Consider the following 14,469-nt stretch of genomic DNA (forward strand, 5'->3'; position numbering starts at 1 on the left):
TTTTTTTTTTTGAATTTCAAATTCAAATTGTTTCTTCTTGGTATATAGAACTGCTATTAATGTTTCTATATTAACCTTTTATCTTACGACCTTGCTGTCATCATTCATTAGTTCCAGGAGATTTTTGTTGATCTTTTCAGATTTTCTACATAGAGAATCATGTCATCTGCAAATAAAGACAGATTCATTTCTTCCTTTCCAATTTGCGCTTTTATTTCCTTTATTCTCTTATAATATATAGAACTTCTAATATGGTACTTAATAGGAGTGGTGAGAGAGAATATCCTTGCCCAGTCTTAAGGAGAAAGTGTCCAGTTTTTCACCACTAAATATGTATGAGCAGATGATTTTTAAATAGATGTCTTTTTATCAATTTGAGGAAATCCCCCCCCATGTTTACTAAGAAGTTTTACTTAATAAATGGATGTTGAGATTTGCTACATGCTTTTTTCTGCATCAATTGGTGTAATCATATGATTTTTCATTTTTAGCTTATTAATGAGGTGGATTACATTGATTGATTTTCAGATGATGAACCAAGTGAGAGCTGGGGAAGGGGTGGAAGTTACCAGAACCTTATCCTAGTCAGGAAGCGCATTCCCCTCCATCCAGCCCTCCTCTGGGAGTGTAGGCTTTTTTGCAGAGAACTCTCTTGGTGAATTTGACAATGATTGTTCTTTCCCTCCCCTTGCTAGCGTCAGGAGGTGCTCTTTCTGGATTTGTACTATACCTGGTGTGGTTCCTGGAGGAACCCACCAAAGTGTGGGGATCCCCTTAACTGTTGTCCCAGGAGTTGCTCATTCTCATGCTCATCCATGTAGCCTCAGCACCTTATTCAAAGTATCTTCCCACTAGTTTATGACTCCGGCAGTCCCATCTCTCTGCTGTAAGGAAGCGGCTCTTACTCTGGATTCACCTTTCTCTCCAGGATTTGGAGTGAAAGCTTGCTCTGCAGCCTGTTTTCTGGTGGATCTGAGCACAGGTGTGGATTTTAAGTTTGTTCAGCTTTTTTCTTCTGAGAATGGTGGTGACAATTTCCAAGGTTTTTACCATGTTGGAACTGAATACAGAAATCTGTAGGTTACTTTTGCTGTGTTTTCTTTCTTAAAATCTTTGAAATATCTACCATGATGCATATATAAAAAGGCAAGAATTTTAAAAAGTTGTTTTAGGAAAAATTCAGATTTGGTGCACCGATGATACAAATGCTTTTTATTATTTCCTAGCTACCAGGCAGTGTGCTAAGTATTCTCCTTTAATTCATTTATTGTAATGAACATGTTTTTACTACTTATGCTCATTTTACAGATAAGAAAACTCAGGCACAGGGAAGTTAGGTCACTTGCCTCTGGTCTCACAGCTGGTAAATGGCAGAGCTGGAAGGTGGCCCCAGTAGACTGCTTCTAGAGCCTGCTTAGTCAAACATTGCTATATGCCTTCTCTCTTCTTTGTCATCTAAACACCACAAAAGGTGCACAAACCTGCAAATGTTGTATAAATACCAGTGACACACACATCTCCCTGAAAGTCCTGATAGTATAGCAAATACAATTTATTGGGCAAATTTGATGAGCATTAGGTTTTCTATAACTTTAGACTATTTTTACTCTTCATATTAAAGTAGATATATTGCATTAAAACCACGTACAAGATACACATACATGTATGTGAGGATACGATGAACTAATTAAACATGAAGTGAACTAAGGGTTAAGTTAGCCTGCATGCCGCACGCTGCATGCCGTGAGGCTCTGCAGGGCTGGAGTTGGAGGAGGTCAAGTGAGGCAGGCGAGTGACGTCTGGCTTCTCGTGTTCTAGGCGCCTCACTGTCCTCACCCTCGCCCTGGTCCTGAGGCCACTTCTGGGAGATACAGATCATGGACTTCTCTGGACTTATTTTGAAGCAGTAAATACCAAAAGGGAAACATGTTCAGTTTTACGACTCACAGCATTCATAGAGTAAGAAAAAAGCTAGTAACTTAGAAGAAACACTACTATCGTTGGAACTTAAAATGAGAAAGATTTTCCAGTGATTCGTCACAGAGAGACCTTTGTGAAATATCATGAAAAATGTTCTTAACAACACAGAGTGGTAAAAATGAAGAGTATCCTGGGAAGAGGCCCATGGCCTGACACCCAGTGTAATTTGGTGGACGTGGTCACCTCATATGAGGTCTCAAGGCAAGATATTCTCATGGTTCAAATTCATCCTTTATCATACGATTTATTCCTGAGTTTCCATCCAAAGGAATAAGAGATTTAAATTTAATTGACCCAGCTTGTATATTTTATTTAATGTAGTCAGTAATTATAATGCATGTGCATGTGCATGTGCCTCTGTGTGTGTGTGTGTGTGTGTGTGTGTGTGTGTGTGTGTTGAGGGGGAGTGGAGAGCCAGTACTTAATTATCATTTCAGATTTATCCACCATTCGCACAGTGTGAGGCACTTCTAAATGACCTTGAATGTCTTTAATTGTAGTTCAGAGTTCATGACTAATAAACACAAAATTAGATCTAACAAGATAAGAGAACATGTAATTATCAGAAACGTAGTTGCAGTGAGAACAATAGGAAGCTAGAGGTTGTGGCAAACTAACATTGGCTTGGTTGCCTCTTACAGTGTGGGAGCCCAGAAGGAATTAATTGGATGGATTCCTCAATCGTTTCTTTATCTAATGATCAGTCATGTTTGGTGTCATGACAGATGGTAGAGTTCTGTTGAAATCGAGACAGCTTTGAATATGGAAATGTGTGAAAACTCAATAACTCCTTCTACGAGTACTTCATTAATATTCCATAATTAGGTTTAACTTGTGGTTGGATATGTTGGTGGTTAGGGCTTGTACTTGTTGTAGATAAGAGCACTTCTCTAAAGCAGCACCATATTGAGCTGCCATAAAGAAATCAAAATGTTCACACTATTGATTAGAGGGCTAGGATAATATTCTTTTTAAAATCTGCATTATCCTCTACAATTTTATTTTCAATTTGAGTTTGTGCATTCCTGGGGAATCTAATTCTTTCTGTTATTTTATAATTCAAGTGATGAGTTAAAATATGTGTTTCTTAGTAGAATTACCATCCTGTATATCTTTGGGGCAGAATTATATGTTTCAGCTTCTATAAGTGCCTGTTCCCTATTTCAACTCTTACTCTTGAATTGCAAAGCCATGGATTCGAAAAGAGAAGACATTCATATTTGGGATGATTACAGAGAGAATATTCTTACTGAGAATGAGTTAACTGGCTGACAAGATGTCTGTGGCTATGTAGCACATAGCATGACTGATCTTACCTGCATTTTCTCTCTTCCTAAAGATAGAGACAAAGACTAATAATTCATGAATTGAATGGTTTAGCAACAGTTTGGTTACCATACTGCCCTGTAATCCCCCTCCCCCTGCCGCCATTCCTTGGGAAAGATAAAATGTCAAAAAATTCTATACTATATATTACATTTAATACTTCCCAAGTATAAGGGTTTTCTTCTCGCTATTCTTCATGTCACAATCAGTTCCTATAGGAGGAATGTGGATTGCATAATAAATTTGTTCATTACCCAGATCTTATTCTTTGGAGTATGAACCTTGCAAGGGATGTAAACTCTTTACCACAATAACCATCAGCGCAACAAAATTCTGAGTTGTAGATCATAATTTTTTTTTTTTTTTTTGGAAACATTGGATTCATTGATTTTGGTTGATTTTAAATTTCTTCTCATTCAACTGGAGTGCTAACCTCTCCTCGTTGGTTTCCTTCTTCGCCTTCTAGTTAGCATCATCCAGACTCCCCAAAACATATCGAAGGGCTATATGTGTTCAGTAATTTAAAAAGGCCTTTATTAAAATTATTAAATCTTGTTAATAATGCATTAACGAATATTAACCTATTTAATAATATGCCTGTCTTAGAGGTGGCAAATGGGAAAGTTCTGGAATATACACAAAATTATAGCTATTTCTTTGTTTAGAGAAGATTAAAATAAATGAGCAAGTTATGACTCATCTCAGGAGGTTTTTAATTTTGGGAGCCTAACTAAGAATGGTCGGGGAGTCCCTGATCCTGTGTGAAAACCATTTTAGTTTATTCAAATACAAAGTACATGCTTACTGGTGGTCAGTGGGAGTCAGTCACCCGGATTTTGCTCAAGAATTTGAACTCCACGAAGTTGTTTTAGTAAGATTGCATGAAGCAATTTTTGGAAAAAGTTTTATACTCTAAACTCTCTTCTTTTTCATCATCAAATGCCCTTCTGTTCTTTTTACTGAAATGTATTTGATGACTCTGAAAGACAATTAGTATTAATTTGTATAATGCTTTGTTATTTTGATTATCATTCAGAACTAATGATTAACTGGACGTTATCATTATTATTTTTAATGTGCAGAGCTAATTTGACCATTTCCGAGATGTTTTGCCTGCTGTAAATGTTCTGCTCTCGTTTGCAATAGAAACTTGTCTTCCTACTGGCAGCCACGGTGAACATGCCCGAAGGCCCTTGCATCTCTGCCTGCCTTGATCCTGCTCCTTCACCTGGATGATTTGAGACCATCACGATTTGGACTGACTTAGCATTAACCTGGAGGAATGAAAAAGGTCTCGGTTTTGGTCAGGAAACTAGCAGCGCGGGTGTCATAGAGATTGTACCATGAGGTTACATGCACTTTACCAAAATCAGAAGGGGCCAAAAGTGAAAGCAAGAGAAGCGACTGTTGTGAAAACGTTTCTACTCGTCCAGTTACTGCAGGAATCTCCTCGGCCTCCTTTTAGGAAAAGTCTGCTAAGTTGGCAGTCATGGAGCGGTTAAAAGAGAGCGGGCCAGCTGCGAGCGATTGAGGGCGAGCAGGCTCTAAGAAATATCCTCCCAGCTAAGAGGAGGTGCCTCTGGGTAAGCTCCACGTGGTGCTGAGCAACCCCAACTTGAGCGTTACCGAATGCATGATGTAAAATGGCAGAGCCCCCTCCAAACCACGCAGAATCCCAGAACACACACACAGAAGCTACAGACCCGTGGTTACTCTTCTGAACTCCCTGCCCTTTCCACGGAGATCCCCCACGAGTGTCCACAGTCAGTACTCTCACTGTTCCCCATTACAAATTTATTTTGGAGGCAAACAAGTTTCCATGAAAGGACCTAGAGTTAAAAACATTTAATTTTTTACAAGAGCATAACTGTTAAAGACACATTGGAATAGAACTATGACAAGTGTTATAAAGTTACTTCACCACACTGTCTGTGGATAACTGCAATTAATGGCATGCTCAAATATGAAGGACAGACCCTTCTCTATTTTAAGAAAGAAGTATTTGAAAGTAATTTACACTCCAATTATCTCAACGAGAATGTCAGTTGCATTAAGTCTGCATTGCTGAAAAGGTGAATAAAGCCAGCTGCTAAACCACTGTAGTCATTTTTAGAAAAAACTATTTCATTTTTAGAAGAACTATTCAATTTGAAATAGTTGCATCGAAGCATTTTTTTTCCCTATTTTTAGGAGGAGAGGACAAAAGGGGAGGGCATTACACAGGACAGGATGGCATAATCAATTAGGAGGAAGTGGCTGAGTCCAGTCTAATAGCCAACGAGGTGTCTTCAGTGTTGGCAGGTTAGGTAGTAAGTAGATTTTTTTGATGCCTTTGCAGCACACAAGTAACTGTCCATGAAACTAGTCCTCGTTGCAATGTCACAGAGAAGCTGATGTTCGAACCACGTATAAGGTCTGAGCCACCAGCTGCCTTTCAGACTGCAGGAGGCACAGGAGGGAAGGTGGCTGGGATGGCCTAGGCAGAGCCCGCGTTCCTTGTGTCGCTTTTGTCCTTAAAGCCACACTCTTAAGAAAACGTTCATTAACATTTAGTGGCCAAGCTGGGCCTCAGGTGCATAGAGTTGGACCAACTCAGTTATATCCCGTTACTAGCCCCGTGTTATGGTCGTTCACGCCATCACTCTATGACTCTTGTCGTCCCCTTTAAACTTTTCCTGCAGCTCCATCCCCTTCCTGTGCATTAATGCCTAATGCATACCCTTTGAAATCACCTACAGCCAGGGACTTAAAATATGTAACTGTCCATCAACATACAAATATTGTTTAATATATAATTTTAATGTTTATACAGGTAATTTTTGGTATCGACTCTATAACAAAACTTGATTTTTTTCATTTAGCATTATGCTTTTGGCATTTGTCTATGTCGATAAATTTAGTTTGATGAGCTTGATTTTTTTAACTGCAATAGTATTCCATGGTGTAATTAGACCACAGTTTTACCTATCCATTCCTCCAGTGACAAGCACTTGGATTCTTTCCAAATTTTTGTTACTATCAAGTTTGCAGTATAGATAATACTCCAACGAACAACTGTGTACATTTCCCAGTGAACTTGTACTAGATTCTTTGGGATAGATAGCAAGACTTGGAATTTCTAAGGCTCGAGGCATATATATGCATTTTCAAGTTTGTTTTTCAAAATGGCTGTACCAAATTTTTCTCTCATCTGAAGCACAGGACAGTTCCTAAATAAATTTACATGCAAACAATAGTCATTTAAAATAAAACAGAATCTGCCGGGAATGTGGTCATAGCATCATCCAAGACTAGGAAGTTGAAGTTCTTGACAAGACCTTTCCATAGGATTAATCTGTGGTCACTGGGGAAGCATTTCTAGGTGACATGCCAAAGGCAAGACAGAAACGACCAAAGAATGAGGCACCAACGCATTCTCTATTTGTCACTTGACTGGTGATTTTAATAAGCTGATGGAATTTGTCTGATCATATCAGGCACTGACATCACACCAACATTCAGGTGTCCCAGCTGACAGCCTAGCTACCCTTTCATGCTGGAGGCTGAGCACAAGACGCTGCAGTTGGAAACTGGTGGCAGCATGCAGCCACCTCTGCCAGCCGATTTAAATTAAGCAGCTACATGGAAAGGGCCGTGAAAGAGTCATCAATCACAGGATGTGTATTATTGGAATAAAAACACTCTACTGTGGCATAGACTTGCATTGACTACTGTAAGCTGTGAGTAACACGCTGCTACCTTTCCTGCTTGCCTGCTCTGCCTTTGGACTAGTGGCTCAGCCATGTGCGCTGAGTGCCTTTCTTCCTTGGAGCCTAGTTCTGCATTGTAGAGACAATGGGGTGTCGATTGGAACACAGATATGTCATGTGACTTGACTTGGTGTGCAGTCATTAAACTCAATATCGTGTTGCACAATTAGACATTGGAGTATATGATCTGACAAAGATGTTTTATATAAATTTAGTGTCAGAGACAAGCTGGGAGAGTCGTCTGACACTAAAATATGGTATTTGGAAACAAGCAAAGAGGATGCCTGAAATCAGGATTTTCAAAAATAGAGATGATGGCCATATTCACAATATCTTAACATTTGTCTCATATGACTCTTCCGGTGATGATGGGAGCCAACCTGTGTCCTTCACAGCTGGACAAGGGGTGGTAGTTGATATTAGGGACAGTCTTTTTTTTTTTTTTTTCTTTTAGGACTGTTTTATAATTAGAAGGAGTTTGCGCTTGTCTATGCAGTATGTTTTGAAAGTCTTTTTTGGACTTCTCAAGGTGCTCTAAATTTCGCAAATAATAACTACTACTCATAATAGTCACCATTTGTTAAACATGTGCCAGACATGGTGCTAAGTGCTTTAAGTCACTTGATCCTTACAATGATTTAAAAACTGGGTATTATTACCTGTATTTATTTCTAAAGTAAAAGTTACATTAATCTCTTTATGTTAAGGTGACCCTGGAAAGTGTAAATGTGACAAATCAAAATGTGTCAGGCACGCCCAAGGGGAAGCAAATATGTCTGAGGAAGGAGCCAAGCTTCACCTAGCGTTATTAAAGAGAACCTTCTCTCCGGCGTTTTATATAGGAGATCATCAACTTCTCATATCTTCCTTTTGTATAATCTCTACTGTTTTACATTTTTCATTGATGCCTTAGATCATTTTTCATATGTCAAGTTCAGACGTGAATTTCTCAGTGGTCAGTCAACATTTTGAACTATAATACAGTGGGGCCAAGTGTATAGCTATAGTTCAATTTCAGAAACATCTTCATTTTAATTTATGTTACAAAAAAGTAATTGGAAAAACATAAGTTCCATTGCTAATCATCATAATATTAATAATAATAATAATAGAGAATTTACTGTTATGGTAATTGAGATAAGGATGGATGTTATTAACCTCACCTGTGTGCTCAATGGGTAAATGCAGTTTATTGAAATTACACATACACAAGTCTTTTGCATTTTAAAAAATAACAGAATTTATGGTTTTATTTGGAAACATTTTGCAGAAAACATGCCTTTTGCATGGGCTTTCCCTTGCTAGGAACTGAAGTTTCCCATCACTAAGATCTCGTCGCCCACCCCCAGAGCTTTCTCCTCTGCGGGAAGGTTGATTTCAGCCCGCCTGTGGCAGTCCTGGAGGAGTGAGCTGAAATGACAAGTGGTAGGACAGAAAGAGCCGTCCAGGAGAAGGTCCTGAGACCAAGGTGGGAGAACTCATGCCATGAGGTGGGGCAGCCGAGGGAGTGCAGCTGCCAGCAAGTTACTTAACGGGCTTCAGCATTAACGATTCATGACGTCGGTCAGCTCCCAAAACCTACTGTGATGTGTTAAATTATAAACACATAACACAAAGGACAACCACCTTTTTGAATTAATCTAGATTCCTTCTCCCTGTTACCCTGCATTTAATCTGATAGAAAACCATGTTAACTTTGTTTTCAAAGTCTTCTCAGAATATTACTGCTTCTTATCACCTCCATGGTCTAACCTGTCCCAGCCACCTTCCCCTCACCTGAATTACCGAAGCAGCCTTTGCCTGTGTCTCTCAGAGTCGCATCAGCCAGAGTGATTCTTTGCAAAGGAAGGCAGATTATGTTCCTCTGCTCAGAACCTTCCAGTGGCCACTCATCTTACTCTGAGTGAAAGGCAAAGACTTTAAAATGGCCCATAAGTCTATATATCTTACAGGTCATGTACATACCCAGCCATCCACCCCCACCCTTGGTCCACTCTGACCTCTTCCTTCACTAGCCTCCCCACCTCCCCGCACCTCTGACCACTGCTGCTTCACTGCTCTCTGCTCCTCCTTGAACTTGAGTGGCACGCTCCCATTACACAGCCCATTTTGGTCCCTAGGTACGCACGTGACTGGCTCTCTCACTCTTTTTAAGTCTTGGCTCGGTGTGAATGCCTAAATGAGCACTCTTTTTAAACACAAAATAACTGTTTTATTTCAGAATAGTTTCAGATTAACCGAAAAATTGCAAAGATAGTACAGAATTCCCACATACCCTGCACCCAATTTCCTCTATTGTTAATATATTAGTATGGTGCATTTGTCACATCTAACAAACCAGTATTGATATATTATTATTCACTAAAGTCCATACTTTATTCAGATTTTTGAATTTTTACTTAAGGCTCTTTTTCTGTTTTAGAATCTCCTCCAGGATACCATATGACATGTAGACATCATGCCTCCTTAAGCTCTTCTTGGCTGTGAGAGTTCCTCAGACTTTCTTTATTTTCAGTGACCTTGACAGTTTTGAGGCATACTGGTCAAGGACTTTGTAGAATGTCTTCTAATTGGTATTTGCTGTTTTTCTCATGATTAGGCTGGAGTAGTGTGTTTTGGGGATGAAAACCATAGATGTAAAGTTCTTTTTTTATCACATCATACCAAGGGCACATACTATCAACATGGCTTGTCGTGTCTCATGTTGACCTTGAACACCTGGTTGAGCTAGTGTTTGTCAGGTTTCTCCAATGTAAAACGACTCTTTTCTCATGCTTTCCAAACTTTATTTTTCAGAGAGAAGCGACTACACTCAGCTCACACCGAATGAGTGGGGAGTTATGCTCTATCCTCTTAAGGAGGCAGTTCCTACATAAATTATTTAGAATTTTGCATGGGAGTATTCACCTCTCTATTTATTATTTGTTAACTTATACAATCATATGTTTACATCAGTGCGGACTCATTAGTTTGTATTTTATAGCTTCTCATCCATCATAGTGTTACTTATTTGTTGCTCAAATTGTTCCCACTGTGGAGGTTGGGAGTTATTTCAGTTGGCTTCCATATCCCTTTGAGATATGTTCTTCATTATGTGTGTGTGTGTGTGTGTGTGTTGGAATGCTTAATACTTCCTTACTTTCTGACACAAAAGGATGCTCTAGCTTATTTTATGTATTGCCTACCCTGGCCCTAGAGTCAGCCATTTCTCTAAGGAGCCTTGGGTCCTTTAATTGAAGGCTGAGATGAGAAACCCAGATCTTGGCTATGGATATGCTTGTTGCTACTGGGATATTGTTGCTTTTAGGCCCTCTCAGCTTCACATATTTTAGGGAATATATCAACCCGTCTTTTTAAATATTGCCTTTATATGCCCTGAGTCTCCACGTTCTTCGCTGTCTTTTTCTCCGTAATATGTGTCACCTTATTATACCCTAGCTACCCTACTCATTTACTTAGCTATGCATGTATGCGTATGTCTAAGAAAAGGGAGTGAATCAGCTTTAATCTACGAGTAGAATAATTGCATATGTGCTGATTTTCCTTCCCTGAGGATAACGTTTGGGGGAGGGAGGGTCAGCAGGGTCACTCTGAACTGGAAAGCGTGGCACTGTTATTAGCAGTCCTTAGGAATAAAAGTGAAATTTTAACAAGCAGCAAATAAAAACCTCATTGTAAAAGATGTCCTTGCCAAAAAGATAAGTAAATATATTTTAGATAAGGTATCGATAACGTGAAGACAACTTGCATATATAAATATGTAAATAACTATACATGTATATTCAAAGTTGGGCTATAATAGAAACAAAAATCAGTTGGATTTGGCATTTTCTTTATGTTCTTTGAAGGTTTTGGATATTTTTGGTAAGTAGAAGTTTTAATTTCTAAAACTGAAAGCAATACATGCTGCCTTAATTGCTTTTTTATATTACAACCCTACCAAAATATGTTTCAATATTTATAGATTCGTGACGTTTCAAATTACTACCTATTATCCCCCTGTATCATTATATAGTAACATAATTAATTAATCAAATCACTGCTAATGAATATTTATATTGTTTCTCATCATGTACTCAATAATACTTTACCGAACTTCCTTGAATATTATTTGTCTAAATGTTTATTTTAAGAATAGATTCCTACAACTGAAATTGCCGTGTCAGTATGGATAGGTAAAGTTTTTAGTTCAGTTTTCTAAAGCGCTCTCCAGAAACCTAGCAAATCTAACTTGTATCAACAATGCATAAAAGTGACCGACCCCCCACATGTACTAATATTATTTAATATCATTCTCTAACATTTTGCGTGTCTGAACTTTAATTTTATTATTTTTTATTTTCAGTGAGTATAAACATCTTTTCAGGAATATATAAACCATTTACACTCCTGGGGTGATTTGCCTTTTCACCTTTCTATGCTATTTGCATATTATAATTTCTAGATTTTTGTTTTCTTCCTGATATGTATGAATTAACTGTGTATTAAAGATATGAACACTCTATCATAAGTTGCCAATGCTTTTTCTTTTGTGTCATTTGATTTTTGTCTTTATGTGTTTTTTTGTTTGTTTTGTTTCTATAAAAGTTTTAATTTTAATGTAGTAGTCTTTTCTATTATGACTTCTGGTATCAGTGTCATGTTAAAATATAGTAAAAGAAAAATTCCATCTTAGTTCATATTTATGTTGTATTTAGTAACATATATGTATGTTTTGGAGTATACTAGTGCTTTTTGGGGAGGGCTAACTATGTGAGCAGTTGACTTCAAATTCTCGTCTTGGAACCAGGTATATTTTCATTTTTAATTGAAATGAAATTTTAAAATTTGAACAGTTTTCAGGGAACTCTGTCACCTCTTTATTCTTTGAGGAGGAGAAAAACTATTTTGAATTCTCTCATTTTGTAGTGTCGATATTTAAAAAAATTATCAGTCATATGGATATAAGTGCTTCGTTCTCAGTATTTTTTCTGTCAGAGGAAACTGAATTCAATCATCTGTTTCTATTTTTGAAAAAAAATAAGCAGTTTTTAAAAGAGGCAAATATAATATTTTATTAAATGTGTAAATTTTTGCTTTCAGTTCACCTTGCTGGGATGAATAGAAATATTCGTTATTGCTGGCAAATGATGGATGAAGAAGATGTTATATAAATTTACATTAGTGCTTATACTTCCTATAAAACCATGAATCAATCAGGCACATTCAGAATCTATTAATGATTTTATACTAGATTCTTCAGTATCTTTTTTGGATAATCTAGAAATGAGAGAAGATATAATCCACATGTTACAAATTAATAGATATTTTGCACCTATAATTAATAATGTTTCTTCTTCCTTATGTTTCTCGGAGAGGAGTGGCCAGGAATCCCTAGCAATTGTCCATTTCTTAACCCCTGGCCCCAAAGCATGATTTCTAATGAGAGAATAAGAATGTACAGAATCCTTAGGGAAGTGGGAAAAATAGTGAGAAATCATGCTGTGGCTGAGTATTCCCACCTGGGTAAGCTCTCCTTGCTCCCCTGACCTTCCGGGTCTCTAAGGCTAGGCATCTTTGATGGTGGCATGCCAGACCGCTGCCACGGGGCACGCCAGCAGACCAGCATTAGAGGTGACCGTTGACTTGGAGCCTCCATTGGAAAACAAACTGAGCACACAGTGGGCAATCTTTATGTTCCGCTCCAAATAATTATAGTTACACAGGAGAGATAAAGCTCTCAGTGGGATGGGGCTGAAAGGCCCTGAATTAGCCACATCAATCTGGGCAAGCGATGCACATGTTCTCCACTGTGGGCAGAGCCTCACCGAGTAGAGAACTCTATCTTCTATTTAAAAACTCGATGGACAGATTTATCAGGCTATTTGACAGGTAAATTAAGCAGGCTTCCAGCTTCCGAGGAGCCCAACTCATATTCCTTCTGGGCAGCAATAGATCAATGCCCTTTCCTTCCACTCACTGGGCTTCCCCTTCAGAGCTTAACTGGCTCTAAATCCATGCTCAGAATTTATGCCTCTCAGTCTTCCATACTGTCCAGGCCAAGTGACCGAGAGCCACCCACAGCTGCTGCTGCTTCTCCTGGATGTGGCTATTCCTGGAACAGGCCGGCTCTTACACAACCCTCCCAAAGGACAGTTCATTTATTCACTGTGCTGGGGAAAAGCTGTGGCAGTTATAAGGCACATTTTGGTCACTGATGGACCATGACATTGAAGTAAGAGAATCCCTCTGGGCACAGAGACACCCAGTGCTTTCCACTTACTTTCACTATAATTGGAGAAGAAAACAGCCTGGCCAAAAAAAAAAAAATGACAGTGGTCACTTTCCTGAAGACTGAAGAGAGACACTCTGTAGGCTACAGGAAAGAACTAAGTAAGCAAACCACGTGTCAGTTCCTTATGAAGCATGCAATGCACCTAGTGCCGGAGACACGTGGTGAGTGGTGAATGACACACCTGAGGCCTTGTCCACAGGAAGAAAATCTCACACCCCATGTGCGTGTCTTAGAAGCTCTCACTTCTAAGTCTGCTAACTACGGGCAACGCGCTGGTCCCTACTCTTCACCCAGTTTCCCTTCATGCTAACACCTTACATTACTGTGGTGCACTTGTCAACAAATTGACAAATTAGCATTGACGCATTACTATTAACTAAACACCAGGCTTTGTTACGATGTCATCAGTTTTCCCACTAATGTCCCTTTTCTGTTTCAACATCCCATGCAGTATATATATCACATTGAAGTTTGCCTAATTTCGTTTTTGACCAAGGGGACTATAGAATTTAACATTCAATCTTGGATATTTTTGAGAAAGAGGACACTATTAATAGTGACCCATGGGAAGCAGGCGTACAATGTGATCGTTCCAGATCACTCTATCTATAATGCCTGGGTGGTGATACCCTCCTGCCTTTCCTGTCATCTCGCACTCTCAAGACCACCCCCCGCCCCTTGCACAATACTTGAGAAATACCAGCCTTCTTTCACCCCTGCTACTCCTTTTCTCTTCCCATATGCTCTTCACACTTGTCTTCACCTAGTCATTGGCCGTAAACCTTTCCTGACCGATCCTGGTCAAATCGCCATGCTCACATGTTCATGGCATGCACACTTTTCCTTTCTAGCTCGCCAGTTGCATTGTACTTATTCTCGTGAGATTATTTGATTAACATCTGTCTTCCTTCTTAGACAGGAAGGTCCATGATGGAAGGAGCAATGTCTCATATGGCCTCCTGTAGTCTCCTCACGCCAAGAATACAGAGTGGGTATTGAGAACTATATGCTGAATAATTGAATGAATAAGCCTCTTTGACACAAAGTGCCATTCAGCACATGTCATAATCTCTGGGTAGTATGCTCCATCTGTCTGGCAGGGGCCCTCCCTCTGCGTCCTTCCCAAAGCACTCGCCTTGG

Source organism: Pteropus vampyrus, unplaced genomic scaffold (genome assembly GCF_000151845.1).
Source record: "Pteropus vampyrus isolate Shadow unplaced genomic scaffold, Pvam_2.0 Scaffold93, whole genome shotgun sequence".
NCBI lineage: Eukaryota > Metazoa > Chordata > Mammalia > Chiroptera > Pteropodidae > Pteropus > Pteropus vampyrus.